General features: G+C 67.4%; 16 non-coding genes across 16 annotated transcripts; all 16 read right to left on the bottom strand.

Moving 5' to 3' along the window:
* Positions 1–1,161: 1,161 nt before the first annotated feature.
* Positions 1,162–1,242, bottom strand: LOC123944967. The gene has a single exon (XR_006818892.1). It is a non-coding gene; the product is annotated as a small nucleolar RNA SNORD115 (small nucleolar RNA).
* Positions 1,243–2,841: 1,599 nt separating this feature from the next.
* Positions 2,842–2,922, bottom strand: LOC123945396. The gene has a single exon (XR_006819225.1). It is a non-coding gene; the product is annotated as a small nucleolar RNA SNORD115 (small nucleolar RNA).
* A 1,584-nt stretch (positions 2,923–4,506) lies between these two features.
* On the bottom strand, positions 4,507–4,587 carry LOC123944966. Its single transcript, XR_006818891.1, has one exon. It is a non-coding gene; the product is annotated as a small nucleolar RNA SNORD115 (small nucleolar RNA).
* A 1,599-nt stretch (positions 4,588–6,186) lies between these two features.
* LOC123945422 lies at positions 6,187–6,267 on the bottom strand. Its single transcript, XR_006819250.1, has one exon. It is a non-coding gene; the product is annotated as a small nucleolar RNA SNORD115 (small nucleolar RNA).
* Positions 6,268–7,851: 1,584 nt separating this feature from the next.
* Positions 7,852–7,932, bottom strand: LOC123944965. Its single transcript, XR_006818890.1, has one exon. It is a non-coding gene; the product is annotated as a small nucleolar RNA SNORD115 (small nucleolar RNA).
* Positions 7,933–9,533: 1,601 nt separating this feature from the next.
* On the bottom strand, positions 9,534–9,614 carry LOC123945411. The gene has a single exon (XR_006819240.1). It is a non-coding gene; the product is annotated as a small nucleolar RNA SNORD115 (small nucleolar RNA).
* A 1,584-nt stretch (positions 9,615–11,198) lies between these two features.
* Positions 11,199–11,279, bottom strand: LOC123944964. Its single transcript, XR_006818889.1, has one exon. It is a non-coding gene; the product is annotated as a small nucleolar RNA SNORD115 (small nucleolar RNA).
* Positions 11,280–12,879: 1,600 nt separating this feature from the next.
* LOC123945421 lies at positions 12,880–12,960 on the bottom strand. The gene has a single exon (XR_006819249.1). It is a non-coding gene; the product is annotated as a small nucleolar RNA SNORD115 (small nucleolar RNA).
* Positions 12,961–14,544: 1,584 nt separating this feature from the next.
* Positions 14,545–14,625, bottom strand: LOC123944963. The gene has a single exon (XR_006818888.1). It is a non-coding gene; the product is annotated as a small nucleolar RNA SNORD115 (small nucleolar RNA).
* A 1,600-nt stretch (positions 14,626–16,225) lies between these two features.
* LOC123945533 lies at positions 16,226–16,306 on the bottom strand. The gene has a single exon (XR_006819355.1). It is a non-coding gene; the product is annotated as a small nucleolar RNA SNORD115 (small nucleolar RNA).
* A 1,584-nt stretch (positions 16,307–17,890) lies between these two features.
* On the bottom strand, positions 17,891–17,971 carry LOC123944962. The gene has a single exon (XR_006818887.1). It is a non-coding gene; the product is annotated as a small nucleolar RNA SNORD115 (small nucleolar RNA).
* A 1,600-nt stretch (positions 17,972–19,571) lies between these two features.
* On the bottom strand, positions 19,572–19,652 carry LOC123945532. Its single transcript, XR_006819354.1, has one exon. It is a non-coding gene; the product is annotated as a small nucleolar RNA SNORD115 (small nucleolar RNA).
* A 1,584-nt stretch (positions 19,653–21,236) lies between these two features.
* LOC123944961 lies at positions 21,237–21,317 on the bottom strand. Its single transcript, XR_006818886.1, has one exon. It is a non-coding gene; the product is annotated as a small nucleolar RNA SNORD115 (small nucleolar RNA).
* A 1,600-nt stretch (positions 21,318–22,917) lies between these two features.
* LOC123945531 lies at positions 22,918–22,998 on the bottom strand. Its single transcript, XR_006819353.1, has one exon. It is a non-coding gene; the product is annotated as a small nucleolar RNA SNORD115 (small nucleolar RNA).
* Positions 22,999–24,582: 1,584 nt separating this feature from the next.
* LOC123945066 lies at positions 24,583–24,663 on the bottom strand. The gene has a single exon (XR_006818987.1). It is a non-coding gene; the product is annotated as a small nucleolar RNA SNORD115 (small nucleolar RNA).
* A 1,600-nt stretch (positions 24,664–26,263) lies between these two features.
* LOC123945530 lies at positions 26,264–26,344 on the bottom strand. Its single transcript, XR_006819352.1, has one exon. It is a non-coding gene; the product is annotated as a small nucleolar RNA SNORD115 (small nucleolar RNA).
* Positions 26,345–26,668: the final 324 nt, after the last annotated feature.

Raw genomic sequence — 26,668 nt, 5'->3', positions numbered from 1 at the left:
GGAGCACAGGGATTTCCAGTGCTCCCCCGATGTCTTCCGGGGCCCCAAGCAAAGCGTGGCGCCCCCGGATGTGAGGGCCCGAAGGACGCCTTCCCACACATGGGGACCGCGGTGGTCTAGGGACCCGGGCCCTGGCACTCGCAGCCAGCGGTGGCCCCCAGGCCCTGATCGCCCAGGGCGAAAAAGGGAATCGCGTCTCACCGTCTCCCACCAAGCAGCGCAAGGCAGGAGACCGCGGCCCGCCCTGCAGGAGGGTCCTGACTCTCCCCTTGTGGCGGCGCTTCCTCTGGGGGCCTCAGAGGACCGGCTCAGCCCCACGGCCTGCTGTGGCCCGGGGCTCGCCACTCTTCCCCTGGGCCAGGGAAACCTTGCTGACTCGGGAAATCCGAGGAAACATTCGAGGGCTGTACTTCAGCAGCCTCCCGTGCCCTGCTTACACTTGGGCGTCTGCTGCATTCTTCATGAGCTCTGCCCTCTCCAGCCCTCTCCAGAACCATCGGCTGGGGTGACTCGAGCGACAACCACTCGCTGAAGGGGACAGAGGGCCCTGACACCAAGGGACTCACGTCCGCTCTCTTCTCGGGCGCACAGGACACAGCTGGACGTACAAGGAGGCCTCAGGTCCATGTGGGACGACGGCGGCATGCCCCCAGCCCCCAGTCGTTGCCAGTGACCTGGCCCAACTTTCCCATTCCCTGCACGTGGGATTGCTGAAGGGCGGCTGTGCATGGGCAGGTCCACGCTGTGTGGGCCACCACAGCCCCCATCCCTAGCACAGTGCTGGAGCCGGGGCCCGTGCGGGGATCCGGGCTCCGCGGACAATGCCCATGGCGCCTGGCATCTCCCTGCAGGCCCAGAGTCTTCCACTCACCTCTCTTGGGTCACGCCGCACCAAGTTCCGGCCCCCGAGGCCCGCTGAAAGACACAAGGGGCAACGGTCTCCTAAGCAATGGCACCGAGGGAGCTGTCCTGCGAGGTGGATTGGGTCCGGAGGCCGGGCGGAACGCCTCACGACCTCGAGCGGACCCCTGACGGGCACAGACAGGCCAGGGCCAGCACGGGGAGCCCCGAGGGTACGATGGCCTCACGCCCACAACTGCGGCGCACCTCCAGGGTCCCCAGGGTCTGGGGGAGGCTGATCCCGGCACAGACGCCTGTCTTGGGCCTCAGCGTAATCCTATTGAGCATGATTTTTAGGTCATCATCGCTCTTCGAGACCACTTGAGTTCTCATCACTGACCCAAGCAAGCTGGTGGCGATGCGTGCGGCCTCGGGGCACCCCGAAGCTGCTTACCGGGGCTGCATTCCGCACCGCGTCCATGCCCCCGGGTCCTGAGACGTGAGACCTCTGGGCAGGGCGGGGCCAAGCAAGACGTGCTCATCTGGGCGAGCTTCTCGATTGTGGATGGGTTTCTAAGGAGAGACGGAGAGACCAGCTGTCCAAACGTCCTGGTCTGAAGCGCCTGCCGTGCGGCCCAGGGCCCCCTTTCCCGGAGTCCTGGCCACTGGGGGCCCGGCAGAGTTCGGAGCCAAGCATGGCAGGTGTCCGCCAGGAAGGAGCCGGGCCCAAGGGCCCGGCTGCCCTTTCCGGGGCATCCCAAAGCAATGGAGACCGTGGTCCCTGTGGGAGCCCAGCCTTCTGGAGAACGGCCCCTGACCATGGCATGGACCACAGGGCTTTGGCCGGGTCCCCGCTGTCTCCCGGAGTGGCGAGCCAAGAGCGGCGGCCCGGGAGGTTTGGCCAGGACGCCGCCCACCCTCTCCTGGAGCCACCTGGGAGCCAAGGACCTGAGCCCCTGCCCGGGAAGCCAAAGGTTGCCGGGGCCCAGGGCTCCCCCACGGCCGAGCGGGGAAAGCCAGGTCACTCTCCACCACGGCAGCAAGGCACACCGCCCGCTGGCCGCTCTGGACGAGGGACCTGACTCGGCCCGTGCAGTGCCGCTTCACCACGACCCTATCCCGGGTGCTTGAGAGTCTCAGGTGAGAGGCTGAGGCCCAACGGCTGCTGTGGCCTGGGACGTGCAGTTTCTGCCCCCCCGCCCCAGTGGAACCGTGCCGTCTGGCCAGCTCAACGAATCCTCGTGGGCTCTTCGGAAGTGGCCTCCGGGGCCCCAAACGCCTTGGTCGTCTGCAGGACGGGACAGGAGCTCGGGCCAGTGCAGCCCGCAGAAACCTGCCATGGGCCGGGCCTTGAGCAACAAGGTGTTTCTGAAGGGCACAGTGGCCTCCGAGACCACGGGTCTCACGTCCACTCCCTTTCTGGGCCCCCCGGACACGCCGCAATTGATCAGGAGGCCTCGGGTGCACCTGGGCCTTGGGCGGCCAGCCCGCGCTTTCCAGGCCTTGTCAGCCCCCCGGCCCACGTTTCGCGATCCCTGCCCCTGGGATGGCTCAGGGGCACACGCTCACGGGGACTTCAGTGCCGTCCGGACAATGAGGACCCGCATCCCCAGCCCAGGCCCAGCTGCGGAGTCCCTGCTGGGGTCCCCGCTTCCTGATGCCAGGCCAAGGGGTCTGGGGCCTCCCTCGGAGCCCAGAGGCTTCCGCTCACCTCTCCTGGTGGGAGACGCGCCAAGAACCTTGCCAGCCAGGCCCGCTGAAAGACACAAGGACACAAGGGTGGCTAAGCCCTGGCTCTCGGGCAGCTGTCCGGGGAAGAGGCCTGGGTCGGTAGACCAGCTGGAACGCCAGAACACCCCGTCGGCACCCGCAGGTGCACCGACGTCCGGGGGCCACAGCAGAGAGCCTCGAGAGGTGGTTCTCCTCCCGCGGCCACCTGCAGCGCACCCTCACTGCCCCGACGCTCTGGGGGAGGCTGACCCCGGCACGGTCCCCTGCCTTGGGCCTCAGCGTAATCCTATTGAGCATGATTTTTAGGTCATCATCGCTCTTCGAGACCATATGAGTTCTCATCATTGACCCAAGCACGCCCGAGGCCACGCGGGAGGTCCCCTACCACCCAGAAGCTGCTTACCGAGGCTGCTCTCAGGACAGCGCCATACCCCGGCTTCCTGAGGCATGGGACCGGGCGGCGGGGCTGGGCGATGCAAGACTTGGTGGTCAGGGCCAGATCCTCGCTTGGGGATGGGGGCCTAAGGAGGGAGGGGGAGGCCGGCCGTCGGAACGGCGTGCTCGCTGGCCCGTGCCATGCCGCCAAGAACTCTCCAGCCCGAAGCCCTGGCCGGTGCTGTCCAGGCGGGCGGCTGACCCACCCAGGGCTCGGGTCCGCGGGCAAGGGGCAGGACACAAGGGACCCGCTGCCCATCCCTGGCCTTCCCAAATCCACGGAGATCCGGGCCCCCGTGGGAGCCTCCCCTTGCTAGGAAAGGCCCCAGAGCATGGCCTGGAGCACAGGGATTTCCAGTGCTCCCCCGATGTCTGCCGGGGCCCCAAGCAAAGCGTGGCGCACCCGGAAGTGAGGGCCCGAAGGACGCCTTCCCACACATGGGGACCGCAGTGGTCTAGGGACCCGGGCCCTGGCACTCGCAGCCAACGGTGGCCCCCAGGCCCTGATCGCCCAGGGCGAAAAAGGGAATCGCGTCTCACCGTCTCCCACCAAGCAGCGCAAGGCAGGAGACCGCGGCCCGCCCTGCAGGGGGGTCCTGACTCTCCCCTTGTGGCGGCGCTTCCTCTGGGGGCCTCAGAGGACCGGCTCAGCCCCATGGCCTGCTGTGGCCCGGGGCTCGCCACTCTTCCCCTGGGCCAGGGAAACCTTGCTGACTCGGGAAATCCGAGGAAACATTCGAGGGCTGTACTTCAGCAGCCTCCCGTGCCCTGCTTACACTTGGGCGTCTGCTGCATTCTTCATGAGCTCTGCCCTCTCCAGCCCTCTCCAGAACCATCGGCTGGGGTGACTCGAGCGACAACCACTCGCTGAAGGGGACAGAGGGCCCTGACACCAAGGGACTCACGTCCGCTCTCTTCTCGGGCGCACAGGACACAGCTGGACGTACAAGGAGGCCTCAGGTCCATGTGGGACGACGGCGGCATGCCCCCAGCCCCCAGTCGTTGCCAGTGACCTGGCCCAACTTTCCCATTCCCTGCACGTGGGATTGCTGCAGGGCGGCTGTGCATGTGCAGGTCCACGCTGTGTGGGCCACCACAGCCCCCATCCCTAGCACAGTGCTGGAGCCGGGGCCCGTGCGGGGATCCGGGCTCCGCGGACAATGCCCATGGCGCCTGGCATCTCCCTGCAGGCCCAGAGTCTTCCACTCACCTCTCTTGGGTCACGCCGCACCAAGTTCCGGCCCCCGAGGCCCGCTGAAAGACACAAGGGGCAACGGTCTCCTAAGCAATGGCACCGAGGGAGCTGTCCTGCGAGGTGGATTGGGTCCGGAGGCCGGGCGGAACGCCTCACGACCTCGAGCGGACCCCTGACGGGCACAGACAGGCCAGGGCCAGCACGGGGAGCCCCGAGGGTACGATGGCCTCACGCCCACAACTGCGGCGCACCTCCAGGGTCCCCAGGGTCTGGGGGAGGCTGATCCCGGCACAGACGCCTGTCTTGGGCCTCAGCGTAATCCTATTGAGCATGATTTTTAGGTCATCATCGCTCTTCGAGACCACTTGAGTTCTCATCACTGACCCAAGCAAGCTGGTGGCGATGCGTGCGGCCTCGGGGCACCCCGAAGCTGCTTACCGGGGCTGCATTCCGCACCGCGTCCATGCCCCCGGGTCCTGAGACGTGAGACCTCTGGGCAGGGCGGGGCCAAGCAAGACGTTCTCATCTGGGCGAGCTTCTCGATTGTGGATGGGTTTCTAAGGAGAGACGGAGAGACCAGCTGTCCAAACGTCCTGGTCTGAAGCGCCTGCCGTGCGGCCCAGGGCCCCCTTTCCCGGAGTCCTGGCCACTGGGGGCCCGGCAGAGTTCGGAGCCAAGCATGGCAGGTGTCCGCCAGGAAGGAGCCGGGCCCAAGGGCCCGGCTGCCCTTTCCGGGGCATCCCAAAGCAATGGAGACCGTGGTCCCTGTGGGAGCCCAGCCTTCTGGAGAACGGCCCCTGACCATGGCATGGACCACAGGGCTTTGGCCGGGTCCCCGCTGTCTCCCGGAGTGGCGAGCCAAGAGCGGCGGCCCGGGAGGTTTGGCCAGGACGCCGCCCACCCTCTCCTGGAGCCACCTGGGAGCCAAGGACCTGAGCCCCTGCCCGGGAAGCCAAAGGTTGCCGGGGCCCAGGGCTCCCCCACGGCCGAGCGGGGAAAGCCAGGTCACTCTCCACCACGGCAGCAAGGCACACCGCCCGCTGGCCGCTCTGGACGAGGGACCTGACTCGGCCCGTGCAGTGCCGCTTCACCACGACCCTATCCCGGGTGCTTGAGAGTCTCAGGTGAGAGGCTGAGGCCCAACGGCTGCTGTGGCCTGGGACGTGCAGTTTCTGCCCCCCGCCCCAGTGGAACCGTGCCGTCTGGCCAGCTCAACGAATCCTCGTGGGCTCTTCGGAAGTGGCCTCCCGGGGCCCCAAACGCCTTGGTCGTCTGCAGGACGGGACAGGAGCTCGGGCCAGTGCAGCCCGCAGAAACCTGCCATGGGCCGGGCCTTGAGCAACAAGGTGTTGCTGAAGGGCACAGTGACCTCCGAGACCGCGGGTCTCACGTCCACTCCCTTTCTGGGCCCCCCGGACACGCCGCAATTGATCAGGAGGCCTCGGGTGCACCTGGGCCTTGGGCGGCCAGCCCGCGCTTTCCAGGCCTTGTCAGCCCCCCGGCCCACGTTTCGCGATCCCTGCCCCTGGGATGGCTCAGGGGCACACGCTCACGGGGACTTCGGTGCCGTCCGGACAATGAGGACCCGCATCCCCAGCCCAGGCCCAGCTGCGGAGTCCCTGCTGGGGTCCCCGCTTCCCGATGCCAGGCCAAGGGGTCTGGGGTCTCTTTCGGAGCCCAGAGGCTTCCGCTCACCTCTCCTGGTGGGAGACGCGCCAAGAACCTTGCCAGCCAGGCCCGCTGAAAGACACAAGGACACAAGGGTGGCTAAGCCCTGGCTCTCGGGCAGCTGTCCGGGGAAGAGGCCTGGGTCGGTAGACCAGCTGGAACGCCAGAACACCCCGTCGGCACCCGCAGGTGCACCGACGTCCGGGGGCCACAGCAGAGAGCCTCGAGAGGTGGTTCTCCTCCCGCGGCCACCTGCAGCGCACCCTCACTGCCCCGACGCTCTGGGGGAGGCTGACCCCGGCACGGTCCCCTGCCTTGGGCCTCAGCGTAATCCTATTGAGCATGATTTTTAGGTCCTCATCGCTCTTCGAGACCATATGAGTTCTCATCATTGACCCAAGCACGCCCGAGGCGACGCGGGAGGTCCCCTACCACCCAGAAGCTGCTTACCGAGGCTGCTCTCAGGACAGCGCCATACCCCGGCTTCCTGAGGCATGGGACCTGGCGGCGGGGCTGGGCGATGCAAGACTTGGTGGTCAGGGCCAGATCCTCGCTTGGGGATGGGGGCCTAAGGAGGGAGGGGGAGGCCGGCCATCGGAACGGCGTGCTCGCTGGCCCGTGCCATGCCGCCAAGAACTCTCCAGACCGAAGCCCTGGCTGGTGCTGTCCAGGCGGGCGGCTGACCCACCCAGGGCTCGGGTCCGCGGGCAAGGGGCAGGACACAAGGGACCCGCTGCCCATCCCTGGCCTTCCCAAATCCACGGAGATCCGGGCCCCCGTGGGAGCCTCCCCTTGCTGAGAAAGGCCCCAGAGCATGGCCTCGAGCACAGGGATTTCCAGTGCTCCCCCGATGTCTGCCGGGGCCCCAAGCAAAGCGTGGCGCACCCGGACGTGAGGGCCCGAAGGACGCCTTCCCACACATGGGGACCGCGGTGGTCTAGGGACCCGGGCCCTGGTACTCGCAGCCAACGGTGGCCCCCAGGCCCTGATCGCCCAGGGCGAAAAAGGGAATCGCGTCTCACCGTCTCCCACCAAGCAGCGCAAGGCGGGAGACCGCGGCCCGCCCTGCAGGAGGGTCCTGACTCTCCCCTTGTGGCGGCGCTTCCTCTGGGGGCCTCAGAGGACCGGCTCAGCCCCATGGCCTGCTGTGGCCCGGGGCTCGCCACTCTTCCCCTGGGCCAGGGAAACCTTGCTGACTCGGGAAATCCGAGGAAACATTCGAGGGCTGTACTTCAGCAGCCTCCCAGGCTCTGCTTACACTTGGGCGTCTGCTGCATTCTTCATGAGCTCTGCCCTCTCCAGCCCTCTCCAGAACCATCGGTTGGGGTGACTCGAGCGACAACCACTCGCTGAAGGGGACAGAGGGCCCTGACACCAAGGGACTCACGTCCGCTCTCTTCTCGGGCGCACAGGACACAGCTGGACGTACAAGGAGGCCTCAGGTCCATGTGGGACGACGGCGGCATGCCCCCAGCCCCCAGTCGTTGCCAGTGACCTGGCCCAACTTTCCCATTCCCTGCACGTGGGATTGCTGAAGGGCGGCTGTGCATGGGCAGGTCAACGCTGTGTGGGCCACCACAGCCCCCATCCCTAGCACAGTGCTGGAGCCGGGGCCCGTGCGGGGATCCGGGCTCCGCGGACAATGCCCATGGCGCCTGGCATCTCCCTGCAGGCCCAGAGTCTTCCACTCACCTCTCTTGGGTCACGCCGCACCAAGTTCCGGCCCCCGAGGCCCGCTGAAAGACACAAGGGGCAACGGTCTCCTAAGCAATGGCACCGAGGGAGCTGTCCTGCGAGGTGGATTGGGTCCGGAGGCCGGGCGGAACGCCTCACGACCTCGAGCGGACCCCTGACGGGCACAGACAGGCCAGGGCCAGCACGGGGAGCCCCGAGGGTACGATGGCCTCACGCCCACAACTGCGGCGCACCTCCAGGGTCCCCAGGGTCTGGGGGAGGCTGATCCCGGCACAGACGCCTGTCTTGGGCCTCAGCGTAATCCTATTGAGCATGATTTTTAGGTCATCATCGCTCTTCGAGACCACTTGAGTTCTCATCACTGACCCAAGCAAGCTGGTGGCGATGCGTGCGGCCTCGGGGCACCCCGAAGCTGCTTACCGGGGCTGCATTCCGCACCGCGTCCATGCCCCCGGGTCCTGAGACGTGAGACCTCTGGGCAGGGCGGGGCCAAGCAAGACGTGCTCATCTGGGCGAGCTTCTCGATTGTGGATGGGTTTCTAAGGAGAGACGGAGAGACCAGCTGTCCAAACGTCCTGGTCTGAAGGGCCTGCCGTGCGGCCCAGGGCCCCCTTTCCCGGAGTCCTAGCCACTGGGGTCCCGGCAGACTTCGGAGCCAAGCATGGCAGGTGTCCGCCAGGAAGGAGCCGGGCCCAAGGGCCCGGCTGCCCTTTCCGGGGCATCCCAAAGCAATGGAGACCGTGGTCCCTGTGGGAGCCCAGCCTTCTGGAGAACGGCCCCTGACCATGGCATGGACCACAGGGCTTTGGCCGGGTCCCCGCTGTCTCCCGGAGTGGCGAGCCAAGAGCGACGGCCCGGGAGGTTTGGCCAGGACGCCGCCCACCCTCTCCTGGAGCCACCTGGGAGCCAAGGACCTGAGCCCCTGCCCGGGAAGCCAAAGGTTGCCGGGGCCCAGGGCTCCCCCACGGCCGAGCGGGGAAAGCCAGGTCACTCTCCACCACGGCAGCAAGGCACACCGCCCGCTGGCCGCTCTGGACGAGGGACCTGACTCGGCCCGTGCAGTGCCGCTTCACCACGACCCTATCCCGGGTGCTTGAGAGTCTCAGGTGAGAGGCTGAGCCCCAACGGCTGCTGTGGCCTGGGACGTGCAGTTTCTGCCCCCCCTGCCCCAGTGGAACCGTGCCGTCTGGCCAGCTCAACGAATCCTCGTGGGCTCTTCGGAAGTGGCCTCCCGGGGCCCCAAACGCCTTGGTCGTCTGCAGGACGGGACAGGAGATCGGGCCAGTGCAGCCCGCAGAAACCTGCCATGGGCCGGGCCTTGAGCAACAAGGTGTTGCTGAAGGGCACAGTGGCCTCCGAGACAACGGGTCTCACGTCCACTCCCTTTCTGGGCCCCCCGGACACGCCGCAATTGATCAGGAGGCCTCGGGTGCACCTGGGCCTTGGGCGGCCAGCCTGCGCTTTCCAGGCCTTGTCAGCCCCCCGGCCCACGTTTCGCGATCCCTGCCCCTGGGATGGCTCAGGGGCACACGCTCACGGGGACTTCGGTGCCGTCCGGACAATGAGGACCCGCATCCCCAGCCCAGGCCCAGCTGCGGAGTCCCTGCTGGGGTCCCCGCTTCCCGATGCCAGGCCAAGGGGTCTGGGGCCTCCCTCGGAGCCCAGAGGCTTCCGCTCACCTCTCCTGGTGGGAGACGCGCCAAGAACCTTGCCAGCCAGGCCCGCTGAAAGACACAAGGACACAAGGGTGGCTAAGCCCTGGCTCTCGGGCAGCTGTCCGGGGAAGAGGCCTGGGTCGGTAGACCAGCTGGAACGCCAGAACACCCCGTCGGCACCCGCAGGTGCACCGACGTCCGGGGGCCACAGCAGAGAGCCTCGAGAGGTGGTTCTCCTCCCGCGGCCACCTGCAGCGCACCCTCACTGCCCCGACGCTCTGGGGGAGGCTGACCCCGGCACGGTCCCCTGCCTTGGGCCTCAGCGTAATCCTATTGAGCGTGATTTTTAGGTCATCATCGCTCTTCGAGACCATATGAGTTCTCATCATTGACCCAAGCACGCCCGAGGCGACGCGGGAGGTCCCCTACCACCCAGAAGCTGCTTACCGAGGCTGCTCTCAGGACGGCGCCATACCCCGGCTTCCTGAGGCATGGGACCTGGCGGCGGGGCTGGGCGATGCAAGACTTGGTGGTCAGGGCCAGATCCTCGCTTGGGGATGGGGGCCTAAGGAGGGAGGGGGAGGCCGGCCATCGGAACGGCGTGCTCGCTGGCCCGTGCCATGCCGCCAAGAACTCTCCAGCCCGAAGCCCTGGCCGGTGCTGTCCAGGCGGGCGGCTGACCCACCCAGGGCTCAGGTCCGCGGGCAAGGGGCAGGACACAAGGGACCCGCTGCCCATCCCTGGCCTTCCCAAATCCACGGAGATCCGGGCCCCCGTGGGAGCCTCCCCTTGCTGAGAAAGGCCCCAGAGCATGGCCTCGAGCACAGGGATTTCCAGTGCTCCCCCGATGTCTGCCGGGGCCCCAAGCAAAGCGTGGCGCACCCGGACGTGAGGGCCCGAAGGACGCCTTCCCACACATGGGGACCGCGGTGGTCTAGGGACCCGGGCCCTGGCACTCGCAGCCAACGGTGGCCCCCAGGCCCTGATCGCCCAGGGCGAAAAAGGGAATCGCGTCTCACCGTCTCCCACCAAGCAGCGCAAGGCAGGAGACCGCGGCCCGCCCTGCAGGAGGGTCCTGACTCTCCCCTTGTGGCGGCGCTTCCTCTGGGGGCCTCAGAGGACCGGCTCAGCCCCATGGCCTGCTGTGGCCCGGGGCTCGCCACTCTTCCCCTGGGCCAGGGAAACCTTGCTGACTCGGGAAATCCGAGGAAACATTCGAGGGCTGTACTTCAGCAGCCTCCCAGGCTCTGCTTACACTTGGGCGTCTGCTGCATTCTTCATGAGCTCTGCCCTCTCCAGCCCTCTCCAGAACCATCGGCTGGGGTGACTCGAGCGACAACCACTCGCTGAAGGGGACAGAGGGCCCTGACACCAAGGGACTCACGTCCGCTCTCTTCTCGGGCGCACAGGACACAGCTGGACGTACAAGGAGGCCTCAGGTCCATGTGGGACGACGGCGGCATGCCCCCAGCCCCCAGTCGTTGCCAGTGACCTGGCCCAACTTTCCCATTCCCTGCACGTGGGATTGCTGAAGGGCGGCTGTGCATGGGCAGGTCCACGCTGTGTGGGCCACCACAGCCCCCATCCCTAGCACAGTGCTGGAGCCGGGGCCCGTGCGGGGATCCGGGCTCCGCGGACAATGCCCATGGCGCCTGGCATCTCCCTGCAGGCCCAGAGTCTTCCACTCACCTCTCTTGGGTCACGCCGCACCAAGTTCCGGCCCCCGAGGCCCGCTGAAAGACACAAGGGGCAACGGTCTCCTAAGCAATGGCACCGAGGGAGCTGTCCTGCGAGGTGGATTGGGTCCGGAGGCCGGGCGGAACGCCTCACGACCTCGAGCGGACCCCTGACGGGCACAGACAGGCCAGGGCCAGCACGGGGAGCCCCGAGGGTACGATGGCCTCACGCCCACAACTGCGGCGCACCTCCAGGGTCCCCAGGGTCTGGGGGAGGCTGATCCCGGCACAGACGCCTGTCTTGGGCCTCAGCGTAATCCTATTGAGCATGATTTTTAGGTCATCATCGCTCTTCGAGACCACTTGAGTTCTCATCACTGACCCAAGCAAGCTGGTGGCGATGCGTGCGGCCTCGGGGCACCCCGAAGCTGCTTACCGGGGCTGCATTCCACACCGCGTCCATGCCCCCGGGTCCTGAGACGTGAGACCTCTGGGCAGGGCGGGGCCAAGCAAGACGTGCTCATCTGGGCGAGCTTCTCGATTGTGGATGGGTTTCTAAGGAGAGACGGAGAGACCAGCTGTCCAAACGTCCTGGTCTGAAGCGCCTGCCGTGCGGCCCAGGGCCCCCTTTCCCGGAGTCCTGGCCACTGGGGGCCCGGCAGAGTTCGGAGCCAAGCATGGCAGGTGTCCGCCAGGAAGGAGCCGGGCCCAAGGGCCCGGCTGCCCTTTCCGGGGCATCCCAAAGCAATGGAGACCGTGGTCCCTGTGGGAGCCCAGCCTTCTGGAGAACGGCCCCTGACCATGGCATGGACCACAGGGCTTTGGCCGGGTCCCCGCTGTCTCCCGGAGTGGCGAGCCAAGAGCGACGGCCCGGGAGGTTTGGCCAGGACGCCGCCCACCCTCTCCTGGAGCCACCTGGGAGCCAAGGACCTGAGCCCCTGCCCGGGAAGCCAAAGGTTGCCGGGGCCCAGGGCTCCCCCACGGCCGAGCGGGGAAAGCCAGGTCACTCTCCACCACGGCAGCAAGGCACACCGCCCGCTGGCCGCTCTGGACGAGGGACCTGACTCGGCCCGTGCAGTGCCGCTTCACCACGACCCTATCCCGGGTGCTTGAGAGTCTCAGGTGAGAGGCTGAGCCCCAACGGCTGCTGTGGCCTGGGACGTGCAGTTTCTGCCCCCCCGCCCCAGTGGAACCGTGCCGTCTGGCCAGCTCAACGAATCCTCGTGGGCTCTTCGGAAGTGGCCTCCCGGGGCCCCAAACGCCTTGGTCGTCTGCAGGACGGGACAGGAGCTCGGGCCAGTGCAGCCCGCAGAAACCTGCCATGGGCCGGGCCTTGAGCAACAAGGTGTTGCTGAAGGGCACAGTGGCCTCCGAGACCACGGGTCTCACGTCCACTCCCTTTCTGGGCCCCCCGGACACGCCGCAATTGATCAGGAGGCCTCGGGTGCACCTGGGCCTTGGGCGGCCAGCCCGCGCTTTCCAGGCCTTGTCAGCCCCCCGACCCACGTTTCGCGATCCCTGCCCCTGGGATGGCTCAGGGGCACACGCTCACGGGGACTTCGGTGCCGTCCGGACAATGAGGACCCGCATCCCCAGCCCAGGCCCAGCTGCGGAGTCCCTGCTGGGGTCCCCGCTTCCCGATGCCAGGCCAAGGGGTCTGGGGCCTCTTTCGGAGCCCAGAGGCTTCCGCTCACCTCTCCTGGTGGGAGACGCGCCAAGAACCTTGCCAACCAGGCCCGCTGAAAGACACAAGGACACAAGGGTGGCTAAGCCCTGGCTCTCGGGCAGCTGTCCGGGGAAGAGGCCTGGGTCGGTAGACCAGCTGGAACGCCAGAACACCCCGTCGGCACCCGCAGGTGCACCGACGTCCGGGGGCCACAGCAGAGAGCCTCGAGAGGTGGTTCTCCTCCCGCGGCCACCTGCAGCGCACCCTCACTGCCCCGACGCTCTGGGGGAGGCTGACCCCGGCACGGTCCCCTGCCTTGGGCCTCAGCGTAATCCTATTGAGCATGATTTTTAGGTCCTCATCGCTCTTCGAGACCATATGAGTTCTCATCATTGACCCAAGCACGCCCGAGGCGACGCGGGAGGTCCCCTACCACCCAGAAGCTGCTTACCGAGGCTGCTCTCAGGACAGCGCCATACCCCGGCTTCCTGAGGCATGGGACCTGGCGGCGGGGCTGGGCGATGCAAGACTTGGTGGTCAGGGCCAGATCCTCGCTTGGGGATGGGGGCCTAAGGAGGGAGGGGGAGGCCGGCCGTCGGAACGGTGTGCTCGCTGGCCCGTGCCATGCCGCCAAGAACTCTCCAGACCGAAGCCCTGGCTGGTGCTGTCCAGGCGGGCGGCTGACCCACCCAGGGCTCGGGTCCGTGGGCAAGGGGCAGGACACAAGGGACCCGCTGCCCATCCCTGGCCTTCCCAAATCCACGGAGATCCGTGCCCCCGTGGGAGCCTCCCCTTGCTGAGAAAGGCCCCAGAGCATGGCCTCGAGCACAGGGATTTCCAGTGCTCCCCCGATGTCTGCCGGGGCCCCAAGCAAAGCGTGGCGCACCCGGACGTGAGGGCCCGAAGGACGCCTTCCCACACATGGGGACCGCGGTGGTCTAGGGACCCGGGCCCTGGCACTCGCAGCCAACGGTGGCCCCCAGGCCCTGATCGCCCAGGGCGAAAAAGGGAATCGCGTCTCACCGTCTCCCACCAAGCAGCGCAAGGCGGGAGACCGCGGCCCGCCCTGCAGGAGGGTCCTGACTCTCCCCTTGTGGCGGCGCTTCCTCTGGGGGCCTCAGAGGACCGGCTCAGCCCCATGGCCTGCTGTGGCCCGGGGCTCGCCACTCTTCCCCTGGGCCAGGGAAACCTTGCTGACTCGGGAAATCCGAGGAAACATTCGAGGGCTGTACTTCAGCAGCCTCCCAGGCTCTGCTTACACTTGGGCGTCTGCTGCATTCTTCATGAGCTCTGCCCTCTCCAGCCCTCTCCAGAACCATCGGCTGGGGTGACTCGAGCGACAACCACTCGCTGAAGGGGACAGAGGGCCCTGACACCAAGGGACTCACGTGCGCTCTCTTCTCGGGCGCACAGGACACAGCTGGACGTACAAGGAGGCCTCAGGTCCATGTGGGACGACGGCGGCATGCCCCCAGCCCCCAGTCGTTGCCAGTGACCTGGCCCAACTTTCCCATTCCCTGCACGTGGGATTGCTGAAGGGCGGCTGTGCATGGGCAGGTCCACGCTGTGTGGGCCACCACAGCCCCCATCCCTAGCACAGTGCTGGAGCCGGGGCCCGTGCGGGGATCCGGGCTCCGCGGACAATGCCCATGGCGCCTGGCATCTCCCTGCAGGCCCAGAGTCTTCCACTCACCTCTCTTGGGTCACGCCGCACCAAGTTCCGGCCCCCGAGGCCCGCTGAAAGACACAAGGGGCAACGGTCTCCTAAGCAATGGCACCGAGGGAGCTGTCCTGCGAGGTGGATTGGGTCCGGAGGCCGGGCGGAACGCCTCACGACCTCGAGCGGACCCCTGACGGGCACAGACAGGCCAGGGCCAGCACGGGGAGCCCCGAGGGTACGATGGCCTCACGCCCACAACTGCGGCGCACCTCCAGGGTCCCCAGGGTCTGGGGGAGGCTGATCCCGGCACAGACGCCTGTCTTGGGCCTCAGCGTAATCCTATTGAGCATGATTTTTAGGTCATCATCGCTCTTCGAGACCACTTGAGTTCTCATCACTGACCCAAGCAAGCTGGTGGCGATGCGTGCGGCCTCGGGGCACCCCGAAGCTGCTTACCGGGGCTGCATTCCACACCGCGTCCATGCCCCCGGGTCCTGAGACGTGAGACCTCTGGGCAGGGCGGGGCCAAGCAAGACGTGCTCATCTGGGCGAGCTTCTCGATTGTGGATGGGTTTCTAAGGAGAGACGGAGAGACCAGCTGTCCAAACGTCCTGGTCTGAAGCGCCTGCCGTGCGGCCCAGGGCCCCCTTTCCCGGAGTCCTGGCCACTGGGGGCCCGGCAGAGTTCGGAGCCTAGCATGGCAGGTGTCCGCCAGGAAGGAGCCGGGCCCAAGGGCCCGGCTGCCCTTTCCGGGGCATCCCAAAGCAATGGAGACCGTGGTCCCTGTGGGAGCCCAGCCTTCTGGAGAACGGCCCCTGACCATGGCATGGACCACAGGGCTTTGGCCGGGTCCCCGCTGTCTCCCGGAGTGGCGAGCCAAGAGCGACGGCCCGGGAGGTTTGGCCAGGACGCCGCCCACCCTCTCCTGGAGCCACCTGGGAGCCAAGGACCTGAGCCCCTGCCCGGGAAGCCAAAGGTTGCCGGGGCCCAGGGCTCCCCCACGGCCGAGCGGGGAAAGCCAGGTCACTCTCCACCACGGCAGCAAGGCACACCGCCCGCTGGCCGCTCTGGACGAGGGACCTGACTCGGCCCGTGCAGTGCCGCTTCACCACGACCCTATCCCGGGTGCTTGAGAGTCTCAGGTGAGAGGCTGAGCCCCAACGGCTGCTGTGGCCTGGGACGTGCAGTTTCTGCCCCCCCGCCCCAGTGGAACCGTGCCGTCTGGCCAGCTCAACGAATCCTCGTGGGCTCTTCGGAAGTGGCCTCCCGGGGCCCCAAACGCCTTGGTCGTCTGCAGGACGGGACAGGAGCTCGGGCCAGTGCAGCCCGCAGAAACCTGCCATGGGCCGGGCCTTGAGCAACAAGGTGTTGCTCAAGGGCACAGTGGCCTCCGAGACCACGGGTCTCACGTCCACTCCCTTTCTGGGCCCCCCGGACACGCCGCAATTGATCAGGAGGCCTCGGGTGCACCTGGGCCTTGGGCGGCCAGCCCGCGCTTTCCAGGCCTTGTCAGCCCCCCGGCCCACGTTTCGCGATCCCTGCCCCTGGGATGGCTCAGGGGCACATGCTCACGGGGACTTCGGTGCCGTCCGGACAATGAGGACCCGCATCCCCAGCCCAGGCCCAGCTGCGGAGTCCCTGCTGGGGTCCCCGCTTCCCGATGCCAGGCCAAGGGGTCTGGGGCCTCCCTCGGAGCCCAGAGGCTTCCGCTCACCTCTCCTGGTGGGAGACGCGCCAAGAACCTTGCCAGCCAGGCCCGCTGAAAGACACAAGGACACAAGGGTGGCTAAGCCCTGGCTCTCGGGCAGCTGTCCGGGGAAGAGGCCTGGGTCGGTAGACCAGCTGGAACGCCAGAACACCCCGTCGGCACCCGCAGGTGCACCGACGTCCGGGGGCCACAGCAGAGAGCCTCGAGAGGTGGTTCTCCTCCCGCGGCCACCTGCAGCGCACCCTCACTGCCCCGACGCTCTGGGGGAGGCTGACCCCGGCACGGTCCCCTGCCTTGGGCCTCAGCGTAATCCTATTGAGCGTGATTTTTAGGTCCTCATCGCTCTTCGAGACCATATGAGTTCTCATCATTGACCCAAGCACGCCCGAGGCGACGCGGGAGGTCCCCTACCACCCAGAAGCTGCTTACCGAGGCTGCTCTCAGGACAGCGCCATACCCCGGCTTCCTGAGGCATGGGACCTGGCGGCGGGGCTGGGCGATGCAAGACTTGGTGGTCAGGGCCAGATCCTCGCTTGGGGATGGGGGCCTAAGGAGGGAGGGGGAGGCCGGCCGTCGGAACGGCGTGCTCGCTGGCCCGTGCCATGCCGCCAAGAACTCTCCAGCCCGAAGCCCTGGCCGGTGCTGTCCAGGCGGGCGGCTGACCCACCCAGGGCTCGGGTCCGCGGGCAAGGGGCAGGACACAAGGGACCCGCTGCCCATCCCTGGCCTTCCCAAATCCACGGAGATCCGGGACCCCGTGGGAGCCTCCCCTTGCTGAGAAAGGCCCCAGAGCATGGCCTGGAGCACAGGGATTTCCAGTGCTCCCCCGATGTCTGCCGGGGCCCCAAGCAAAGCGTGGCGCACCCGGATGTGAGGGCCCGAAGGACGCCTTCCCACACATGGGGACCGCGGTGGTCTAGGGACCCAGGCCCTGGCACTCGCAGCCAGCGGTGGCCCCCAGGCCCTGATCGCCCAGGGCGAAAAAGGGAATCGCGTCTCACCGTCTCCCACCAAGCAGCGCAAGGCAGGAGACCGCGGCCCGCCCTGCAGGAGGGTCCTGACTCTCCCCTTGTGGCGGCGCTTCCTCTGGGGGCCTCAGAGGACCGGCTCAGCCCCATGGCCTGCTGTGGCCCGGGGCTCGCCACTCTTCCCCTGGGCCAGGGAAACCTTGCTGACTCGGGAAATCCGAGGAAACATTCGAGGGCTGTACTTCAGCAGCCTCCCGTGCCCTGCTTACACTTGGGCGTCTGCTGCATTCTTCATGAGCTCTGCCCTCTCCAGCCCTCTCCAGAACCATCGGCTGGGGTGACTCGAGCGACAACCACTCGCTGAAGGGGACAGAGGGCCCTGACACCAAGGGACTCACGTCCGCTCTCTTCTCGGGCGCACAGGACACAGCTGGACGTACAAGGAGGCCTCAGGTCCATGTGGGACGACGGCGGCATGCCCCCAGCCCCCAGTCGTTGCCAGTGACCTGGCCCAACTTTCCCATTCCCTGCACGTGGGATTGCTGAAGGGCGGCTGTGCATGGGCAGGTCCACGCTGTGTGGGCCACCACAGCCCCCATCCCTAGCACAGTGCTGGAGCCGGGGCCCGTGCGGGGATCCGGGCTCCGCGGACAATGCCCATGGCGCCTGGCATCTCCCTGCAGGCCCAGAGTCTTCCACTCACCTCTCTTGGGTCACGCCGCACCAAGTTCCGGCCCCCGAGGCCCGCTGAAAGACACAAGGGGCAACGGTCTCCTAAGCAATGGCACCGAGGGAGCTGTCCTGCGAGGTGGATTGGGTCCGGAGGCCGGGCGGAACGCCTCACGACCTCGAGCGGACCCCTGACGGGCACAGACAGGCCAGGGCCAGCACGGGGAGCCCCGAGGGTACGATGGCCTCACGCCCACAACTGCGGCGCACCTCCAGGGTCCCCAGGGTCTGGGGGAGGCTGATCCCGGCACAGACGCCTGTCTTGGGCCTCAGCGTAATCCTATTGAGCATGATTTTTAGGTCATCATCGCTCTTCGAGACCACTTGAGTTCTCATCACTGACCCAAGCAAGCTGGTGGCGATGCGTGCGGCCTCGGGGCACCCCGAAGCTGCTTACCGGGGCTGCATTCTGCACCGCGTCCATGCCCCCGGGTCCTGAGACGTGAGACCTCTGGGCAGGGCGGGGCCAAGCAAGACGTGCTCATCTGGGCGAGCTTCTCGATTGTGGATGGGTTTCTAAGGAGAGACGGAGAGACCAGCTGTCCAAACGTCCTGGTCTGAAGCGCCTGCCGTGCGGCCCAGGGCCCCCTTTCCCGGAGTCCTGGCCACTGGGGGCCCGGCAGAGTTCGGAGCCAAGCATGGCAGGTGTCCGCCAGGAAGGAGCCGGGCCCAAGGGCCCGGCTGCCCTTTCCGGGGCATCCCAAAGCAATGGAGACCGTGGTCCCTGTGGGAGCCCAGCCTTCTGGAGAACGGCCCCTGACCATGGCATGGACCACAGGGCTTTGGCCGGGTCCCCGCTGTCTCCCGGAGTGGCGAGCCAAGAGCGACGGCCCGGGAGGTTTGGCCAGGACGCCGCCCACCCTCTCCTGGAGCCACCTGGGAGCCAAGGACCTGAGCCCCTGCCCGGGAAGCCAAAGGTTGCCGGGGCCCAGGGCTCCCCCACGGCCGAGCGGGGAAAGCCAGGTCACTCTCCACCACGGCAGCAAGGCACACCGCCCGCTGGCCGCTCTGGACGAGGGACCTGACTCGGCCCGTGCAGTGCCGCTTCACCACGACCCTATCCCGGGTGCTTGAGAGTCTCAGGTGAGAGGCTGAGCCCCAACGGCTGCTGTGGCCTGGGACGTGCAGTTTCTGCCCCCCCGCCCCAGTGGAACCGTGCCGTCTGGCCAGCTCAACGAATCCTCGTGGGCTCTTCGGAAGTGGCCTCCCGGGGCCCCAAACGCCTTGGTCGTCTGCAGGACGGGACAGGAGCTCGGGCCAGTGCAGCCCGCAGAAACCTGCCATGGGCCGGGCCTTGAGCAACAAGGTGTTGCTCAAGGGCACAGTGGCCTCCGAGACCACGGGTCTCACGTCCACTCCCTTTCTGGGCCCCCCGGACACGCCGCAATTGATCAGGAGGCCTCGGGTGCACCTGGGCCTTGGGCGGCCAGCCCGCGCTTTCCAGGCCTTGTCAGCCCCCCGGCCCACGTTTCGCGATCCCTGCCCCTGGGATGGCTCAGGGGCACACGCTCACGGGGACTTCGGTGCCGTCCGGACAATGAGGACCCGCATCCCCAGCCCAGGCCCAGCTGCGGAGTCCCTGCTGGGGTCCCCGCTTCCCGATGCCAGGCCAAGGGGTCTGGGGCCTCCCTCGGAGCCCAGAGGCTTCCGCTCACCTCTCCTGGTGGGAGACGCGCCAAGAACCTTGCCAGCCAGGCCCGCTGAAAGACACAAGGACACAAGGGTGGCTAAGCCCTGGCTCTCGGGCAGCTGTCCGGGGAAGAGGCCTGGGTCGGTAGACCAGCTGGAACGCCAGAACACCCCGTCGGCACCCGCAGGTGCACCGACGTCCGGGGGCCACAGCAGAGAGCCTCGAGAGGTGGTTCTCCTCCCGCGGCCACCTGCAGCGCACCCTCACTGCCCCGACGCTCTGGGGGAGGCTGACCCCGGCACGGTCCCCTGCCTTGGGCCTCAGCGTAATCCTATTGAGCGTGATTTTTAGGTCCTCATCGCTCTTCGAGACCATATGAGTTCTCATCATTGACCCAAGCACGCCCGAGGCGACGCGGGAGGTCCCCTACCACCCAGAAGCTGCTTACCGAGGCTGCTCTCAGGACAGCGCCATACCCCGGCTTCCTGAGGCATGGGACCTGGCGGCGGGGCTGGGCGATGCAAGACTTGGTGGTCAGGGCCAGATCCTCGCTTGGGGATGGGGGCCTAAGGAGGGAGGGGGAGGCCGGCCGTCGGAACGGCGTGCTCGCTGGCCCGTGCCATGCCGCCAAGAACTCTCCAGCCCGAAGCCCTGGCCGGTGCTGTCCAGGCGGGCGGCTGACCCACCCAGGGCTCGGGTCCGCGGGCAAGGGGCAGGACACAAGGGACCCGCTGCCCATCCCTGGCCTTCCCAAATCCACGGAGATCCGGGACCCCGTGGGAGCCTCCCCTTGCTGAGAAAGGCCCCAGAGCATGGCCTGGAGCACAGGGATTTCCAGTGCTCCCCCGATGTCTGCCGGGGCCCCAAGCAAAGCGTGGCGCACCCGGATGTGAGGGCCCGAAGGACGCCTTCCCACACATGGGGACCGCGGTGGTCTAGGGACCCGGGCCCTGGCACTCGCAGCCAGCGGTGGCCCCCAGGCCCTGATCGCCCAGGGCGAAAAAGGGAATCGCGTCTCACCGTCTCCCACCAAGCAGCGCAAGGCAGGAGACCGCGGCCCGCCCTGCAGGAGGGTCCTGACTCTCCCCTTGTGGCGGCGCTTCCTCTGGGGGCCTCAGAGGACCGGCTCAGCCCCATGGCCTGCTGTGGCCCGGGGCTCGCCACTCTTCCCCTGGGCCAGGGAAACCTTGCTGACTCGGGAAATCCGAGGAAACATTCGAGGGCTGTACTTCAGCAGCCTCCCGTGCCCTGCTTACACTTGGGCGTCTGCTGCATTCTTCATGAGCTCTGCCCTCTCCAGCCCTCTCCAGAACCATCGGCTGGGGTGACTCGAGCGACAACCACTCGCTGAAGGGGACAGAGGGCCCTGACACCAAGGGACTCACGTCCGCTCTCTTCTCGGGCGCACAGGACACAGCTGGACGTACAAGGAGGCCTCAGGTCCATGTGGGACGACGGCGGCATGCCCCCAGCCCCCAGTCGTTGCCAGTGACCTGGCCCAACTTTCCCATTCCCTGCACGTGGGATTGCTGAAGGGCGGCTGTGCATGGGCAGGTCCACGCTGTGTGGGCCACCACAGCCCCCATCCCTAGCACAGTGCTGGAGCCGGGGCCCGTGCGGGGATCCGGGCTCCGCGGACAATGCCCATGGCGCCTGGCATCTCCCTGCAGGCCCAGAGTCTTCCACTCACCTCTCTTGGGTCACGCCGCACCAAGTTCCGGCCCCCGAGGCCCGCTGAAAGACACAAGGGGCAACGGTCTCCTAAGCAATGGCACCGAGGGAGCTGTCCTGCGAGGTGGATTGGGTCCGGAGGCCGGGCGGAACGCCTCACGACCTCGAGCGGACCCCTGACGGGCACAGACAGGCCAGGGCCAGCACGGGGAGCCCCGAGGGTACGATGGCCTCACGCCCACAACTGCGGCGCACCTCCAGGGTCCCCAGGGTCTGGGGGAGGCTGATCCCGGCACAGACGCCTGTCTTGGGCCTCAGCGTAATCCTATTGAGCATGATTTTTAGGTCATCATCGCTCTTCGAGACCACTTGAGTTCTCATCACTGACCCAAGCAAGCTGGTGGCGATGCGTGCGGCCTCGGGGCACCCCGAAGCTGCTTACCGGGGCTGCATTCCGCACCGCGTCCATGCCCCCGGGTCCTGAGACGTGAGACCTCTGGGCAGGGCGGGGCCAAGCAAGACGTGCTCATCTGGGCGAGCTTCTCGATTGTGGATGGGTTTCTAAGGAGAGACGGAGAGACCAGCTGTCCAAACGTCCTGGTCTGAAGCGCCTGCCGTGCGGCCCAGGGCCCCCTTTCCCGGAGTCCTGGCCACTGGGGGCCCGGCAGAGTTCGGAGCCAAGCATGGCAGGTGTCCGCCAGGAAGGAGCCGGGCCCAAGGGCCCGGCTGCCCTTTCCGGGGCATCCCAAAGCAATGGAGACCGTGGTCCCTGTGGGAGCCCAGCCTTCTGGAGAACGGCCCCTGACCATGGCATGGACCACAGGGCTTTGGCCGGGTCCCCGCTGTCTCCCGGAGTGGCGAGCCAAGAGCGGCGGCCCGGGAGGTTTGGCCAGGACGCCGCCCACCCTCTCCTGGAGCCACCTGGGAGCCAAGGACCTGAGCCCCTGCCCGGGAAGCCAAAGGTTGCCGGGGCCCAGGGCTCCCCCACGGCCGAGCGGGGAAAGCCAGGTCACTCTCCACCACGGCAGCAAGGCACACCGCCCGCTGGCCGCTCTGGACGAGGGACCTGACTCGGCCCGTGCAGTGCCGCTTCACCACGACCCTATCCCGGGTGCTTGAGAGTCTCAGGTGAGAGGCTGAGCCCCAACGGCTCCTGTGGCCTGGGACGTGCAGTTTCTGCCCCCCCGCCCCAGTGGAACCGTGCCGTCTGGCCAGCTCAACGAATCCTCGTGGGCTCTTCGGAAGTGGCCTCCCGGGGCCCCAAACGCCTTGGTCGTCTGCAGGACGGGACAGGAGCTCGGGCCAGTGCAGCCCGCAGAAACCTGCCATGGGCCGGGCCTTGAGCAACAAGGTGTTGCTCAAGGGCACAGTGGCCTCCGAGACCACGGGTCTCACGTCCACTCCCTTTCTGGGCCCCCCGGACACGCCGCAATTGATCAGGAGGCCTCGGGTGCACCTGGGCCTTGGGCGGCCAGCCCGCGCTTTCCAGGCCTTGTCAGCCCCCCGGCCCACGTTTCGCGATCCCTGCCCCTGGGATGGCTCAGGGGCACATGCTCACGGGGACTTCGGTGCCGTCCGGACAATGAGGACCCGCATCCCCAGCCCAGGCCCAGCTGCGGAGTCCCTGCTGGGGTCCCCGCTTCCCGATGCCAGGCCAAGGGGTCTGGGGCCTCCCTCGGAGCCCAGAGGCTTCCGCTCACCTCTCCTGGTGGGAGACGCGCCAAGAACCTTGCCAGCCAGGCCCGCTGAAAGACACAAGGACACAAGGGTGGCTAAGCCCTGGCTCTCGGGCAGCTGTCCGGGGAAGAGGCCTGGGTCGGTAGACCAGCTGGAACGCCAGAACACCCCGTCGGCACCCGCAGGTGCACCGACGTCCGGGGGCCACAGCAGAGAGCCTCGAGAGGTGGTTCTCCTCCCGCGGCCACCTGCAGCGCACCCTCACTGCCCCGACGCTCTGGGGGAGGCTGACCCCGGCACGGTCCCCTGCCTTGGGCCTCAGCGTAATCCTATTGAGCGTGATTTTTAGGTCCTCATCGCTCTTCGAGACCATATGAGTTCTCATCATTGACCCAAGCACGCCCGAGGCGACGCGGGAGGTCCCCTACCACCCAGAAGCTGCTTACCGAGGCTGCTCTCAGGACAGCGCCATACCCCGGCTTCCTGAGGCATGGGACCTGGCGGCGGGGCTGGGCGATGCAAGACTTGGTGGTCAGGGCCAGATCCTCGCTTGGGGATGGGGGCCTAAGGAGGGAGGGGGAGGCCGGCCGTCGGAACGGCGTGCTCGCTGGCCCGTGCCATGCCGCCAAGAACTCTCCAGCCCGAAGCCCTGGCCGGTGCTGTCCAGGCGGGCGGCTGACCCACCCAGGGCTCGGGTCCGCGGGCAAGGGGCAGGACACAAGGGACCCGCTGCCCATCCCCGGCCTTCCCAAATCCACGGAGATCCGGGCCCCCGTGGGAGCCTCCCCTTGCTAGGAAAGGCCCCAGAGCATGGCCTGGAGCACAGGGATTTCCAGTGCTCCCCCGATGTCTGCCGGGGCCCCAAGCAAAGCGTGGCGCACCCGGATGTGAGGGCCCGAAGGACGCCTTCCCACACATGGGGACCGCGGTGGTCTAGGGACCCGGGCCCTGGCACTCGCAGCCAGCGGTGGCCCCCAGGCCCTGATCGCCCAGGGCGAAAAAGGGAATCGCGTCTCACCGTCTCCCACCAAGCAGCGCAAGGCAGGAGACCGCGGCCCGCCCTGCAGGAGGGTCCTGACTCTCCCCTTGTGGCGGCGCTTCCTCTGGGGGCCTCAGAGGACCGGCTCAGCCCCACGGCCTGCTGTGGCCCGGGGCTCGCCACTCTTCCCCTGGGCCAGGGAAACCTTGCTGACTCGGGAAATCCGAGGAAACATTCGAGGGCTGTACTTCAGCAGCCTCCCGTGCCCTGCTTACACTTGGGCGTCTGCTGCATTCTTCATGAGCTCTGCCCTCTCCAGCCCTCTCCAGAACCATCGGCTGGGGTGACTCGAGCGACAACCACTCGCTGAAGGGGACAGAGGGCCCTGACACCAAGGGACTCACGTCCGCTCTCTTCTCGGGCGCACAGGACACAGCTGGACGTACAAGGAGGCCTCAGGTCCATGTGGGACGACGGCGGCATGCCCCCAGCCCCCAGTCGTTGCCAGTGACCTGGCCCAACTTTCCCATTCCCTGCACGTGGGATTGCTGAAGGGCGGCTGTGCATGGGCAGGTCCACGCTGTGTGGGCCACCACAGCCCCCATCCCTAGCACAGTGCTGGAGCCGGGGCCCGTGCGGGGATCCGGGCTCCGCGGACAATGCCCATGGCGCCTGGCATCTCCCTGCAGGCCCAGAGTCTTCCACTCACCTCTCTTGGGTCACGCCGCACCAAGTTCCGGCCCCCGAGGCCCGCTGAAAGACACAAGGGGCAACGGTCTCCTAAGCAATGGCACCGAGGGAGCTGTCCTGCGAGGTGGATTGGGTCCGGAGGCCGGGCGGAACGCCTCACGACCTCGAGCGGACCCCTGACGGGCACAGACAGGCCAGGGCCAGCACGGGGAGCCCCGAGGGTACGATGGCCTCACGCCCACAACTGCGGCGCACCTCCAGGGTCCCCAGGGTCTGGGGGAGGCTGATCCCGGCACAGACGCCTGTCTTGGGCCTCAGCGTAATCCTATTGAGCATGACTTTTAGGTCATCATCGCTCTTCGAGACCACTTGAGTTCTCATCACTGACCCAAGCAAGCTGGTGGCGATGCGTGCGGCCTCGGGGCACCCCGAAGCTGCTTACCGGGGCTGCATTCCGCACCGCGTCCATGCCCCCGGGTCCTGAGACGTGAGACCTCTGGGCAGGGCGGGGCCAAGCAAGACGTGCTCATCTGGGCGAGCTTCTCGATTGTGGATGGGTTTCTAAGGAGAGACGGAGAGACCAGCTGTCCAAACGTCCTGGTCTGAAGCGCCTGCCGTGCGGCCCAGGGCCCCCTTTCCCGGAGTCCTGGCCACTGGGGGCCCGGCAGAGTTCGGAGCCAAGCATGGCAGGTGTCCGCCAGGAAGGAGCCGGGCCCAAGGGCCCGGCTGCCCTTTCCGGGGCATCCCAAAGCAATGGAGACCGTGGTCCCTGTGGGAGCCCAGCCTTCTGGAGAACGGCCCCTGACCATGGCATGGACCACAGGGCTTTGGCCGGGTCCCCGCTGTCTCCCGGAGTGGTGAGCCAAGAGCGGCGGCCCGGGAGGTTTGGCCAGGACGCCGCCCACCCTCTCCTGGAGCCACCTGGGAGCCAAGGACCTGAGCCCCTGCCCGGGAAGCCAAAGGTTGCCGGGGCCCAGGGCTCCCCCACGGCCGAGCGGGGAAAGCCAGGTCACTCTCCACCACGGCAGCAAGGCACACCGCCCGCTGGCCGCTCTGGACGAGGGACCTGACTCGGCCCGTGCAGTGCCGCTTCACCACGACCCTATCCCGGGTGCTTGAGAGTCTCAGGTGAGAGGCTGAGCCCCAACGGCTGCTGTGGCCTGGGACGTGCAGTTTCTGCCCCCCCGCCCCAGTGGAACCGTGCCGTCTGGCCAGCTCAACGAATCCTCGTGGGCTCTTCGGAAGTGGCCTCCCGGGGCCCCAAACGCCTTGGTCGTCTGCAGGACGGGACAGGAGCTCGGGCCAGTGCAGCCCGCAGAAACCTGCCATGGGCCGGGCCTTGAGCAACAAGGTGTTGCTGAAGGGCACAGTGGCCTCCGAGACCACGGGTCTCACGTCCACTCCCTTTCTGGGCCCCCCGGACACGCCGCAATTGATCAGGAGGCCTCGGGTGCACCTGGGCCTTGGGCGGCCAGCCCGCGCTTTCCAGGCCTTGTCAGCCCCCCGGCCCACGTTTCGCGATCCCTGCCCCTGGGATGGCTCAGGGGCACACGCTCACGGGGACTTCGGTGCCGTCCGGACAATGAGGACCCGCATCCCCAGCCCAGGCCCAGCTGCGGAGTCCCTGCTGGGGTCCCCGCTTCCCGATGCCAGGCCAAGGGGTCTGGGGCCTCCCTCGGAGCCCAGAGGCTTCCGCTCACCTCTCCTGGTGGGAGACGCGCCAAGAACCTTGCCAGCCAGGCCCGCTGAAAGACACAAGGACACAAGGGTGGCTAAGCCCTGGCTCTCGGGCAGCTGTCCGGGGAAGAGGCCTGGGTCGGTAGACCAGCTGGAACGCCAGAACACCCCGTCGGCACCCGCAGGTGCACCGACGTCCGGGGGCCACAGCAGAGAGCCTCGAGAGGTGGTTCTCCTCCCGCGGCCACCTGCAGCGCACCCTCACTGCCCCGACGCTCTGGGGGAGGCTGACCCCGGCACGGTCCCCTGCCTTGGGCCTCAGCGTAATCCTATTGAGCGTGATTTTTAGGTCCTCATCGCTCTTCGAGACCATATGAGTTCTCATCATTGACCCAAGCACGCCCGAGGCGACGCGGGAGGTCCCCTACCACCCAGAAGCTGCTTACCGAGGCTGCTCTCAGGACAGCGCCATACCCCGGCTTCCTGAGGCATGGGACCTGGCGGCGGGGCTGGGCGATGCAAGACTTGGTGGTCAGGGCCAGATCCTCGCTTGGGGATGGGGGCCTAAGGAGGGAGGGGGAGGCCGGCCGTCGGAACGGCGTGCTCGCTGGCCCGTGCCATGCCGCCAAGAACTCTCCAGCCCGAAGCCCTGGCCGGTGCTGTCCAGGCGGGCGGCTGACCCACCCAGGGCTCGGGTCCGCGGGCAAGGGGCAGGACA

The sequence above is a fragment of the Meles meles genome, chromosome 6 (assembly GCF_922984935.1).
Source record: "Meles meles chromosome 6, mMelMel3.1 paternal haplotype, whole genome shotgun sequence".
Taxonomy (NCBI): Eukaryota; Metazoa; Chordata; class Mammalia; order Carnivora; family Mustelidae; genus Meles; species Meles meles.
The sequence above is the reverse complement of the archived record's forward strand: the minus strand, read 5'-3'. Positions and strand labels throughout refer to the sequence as shown.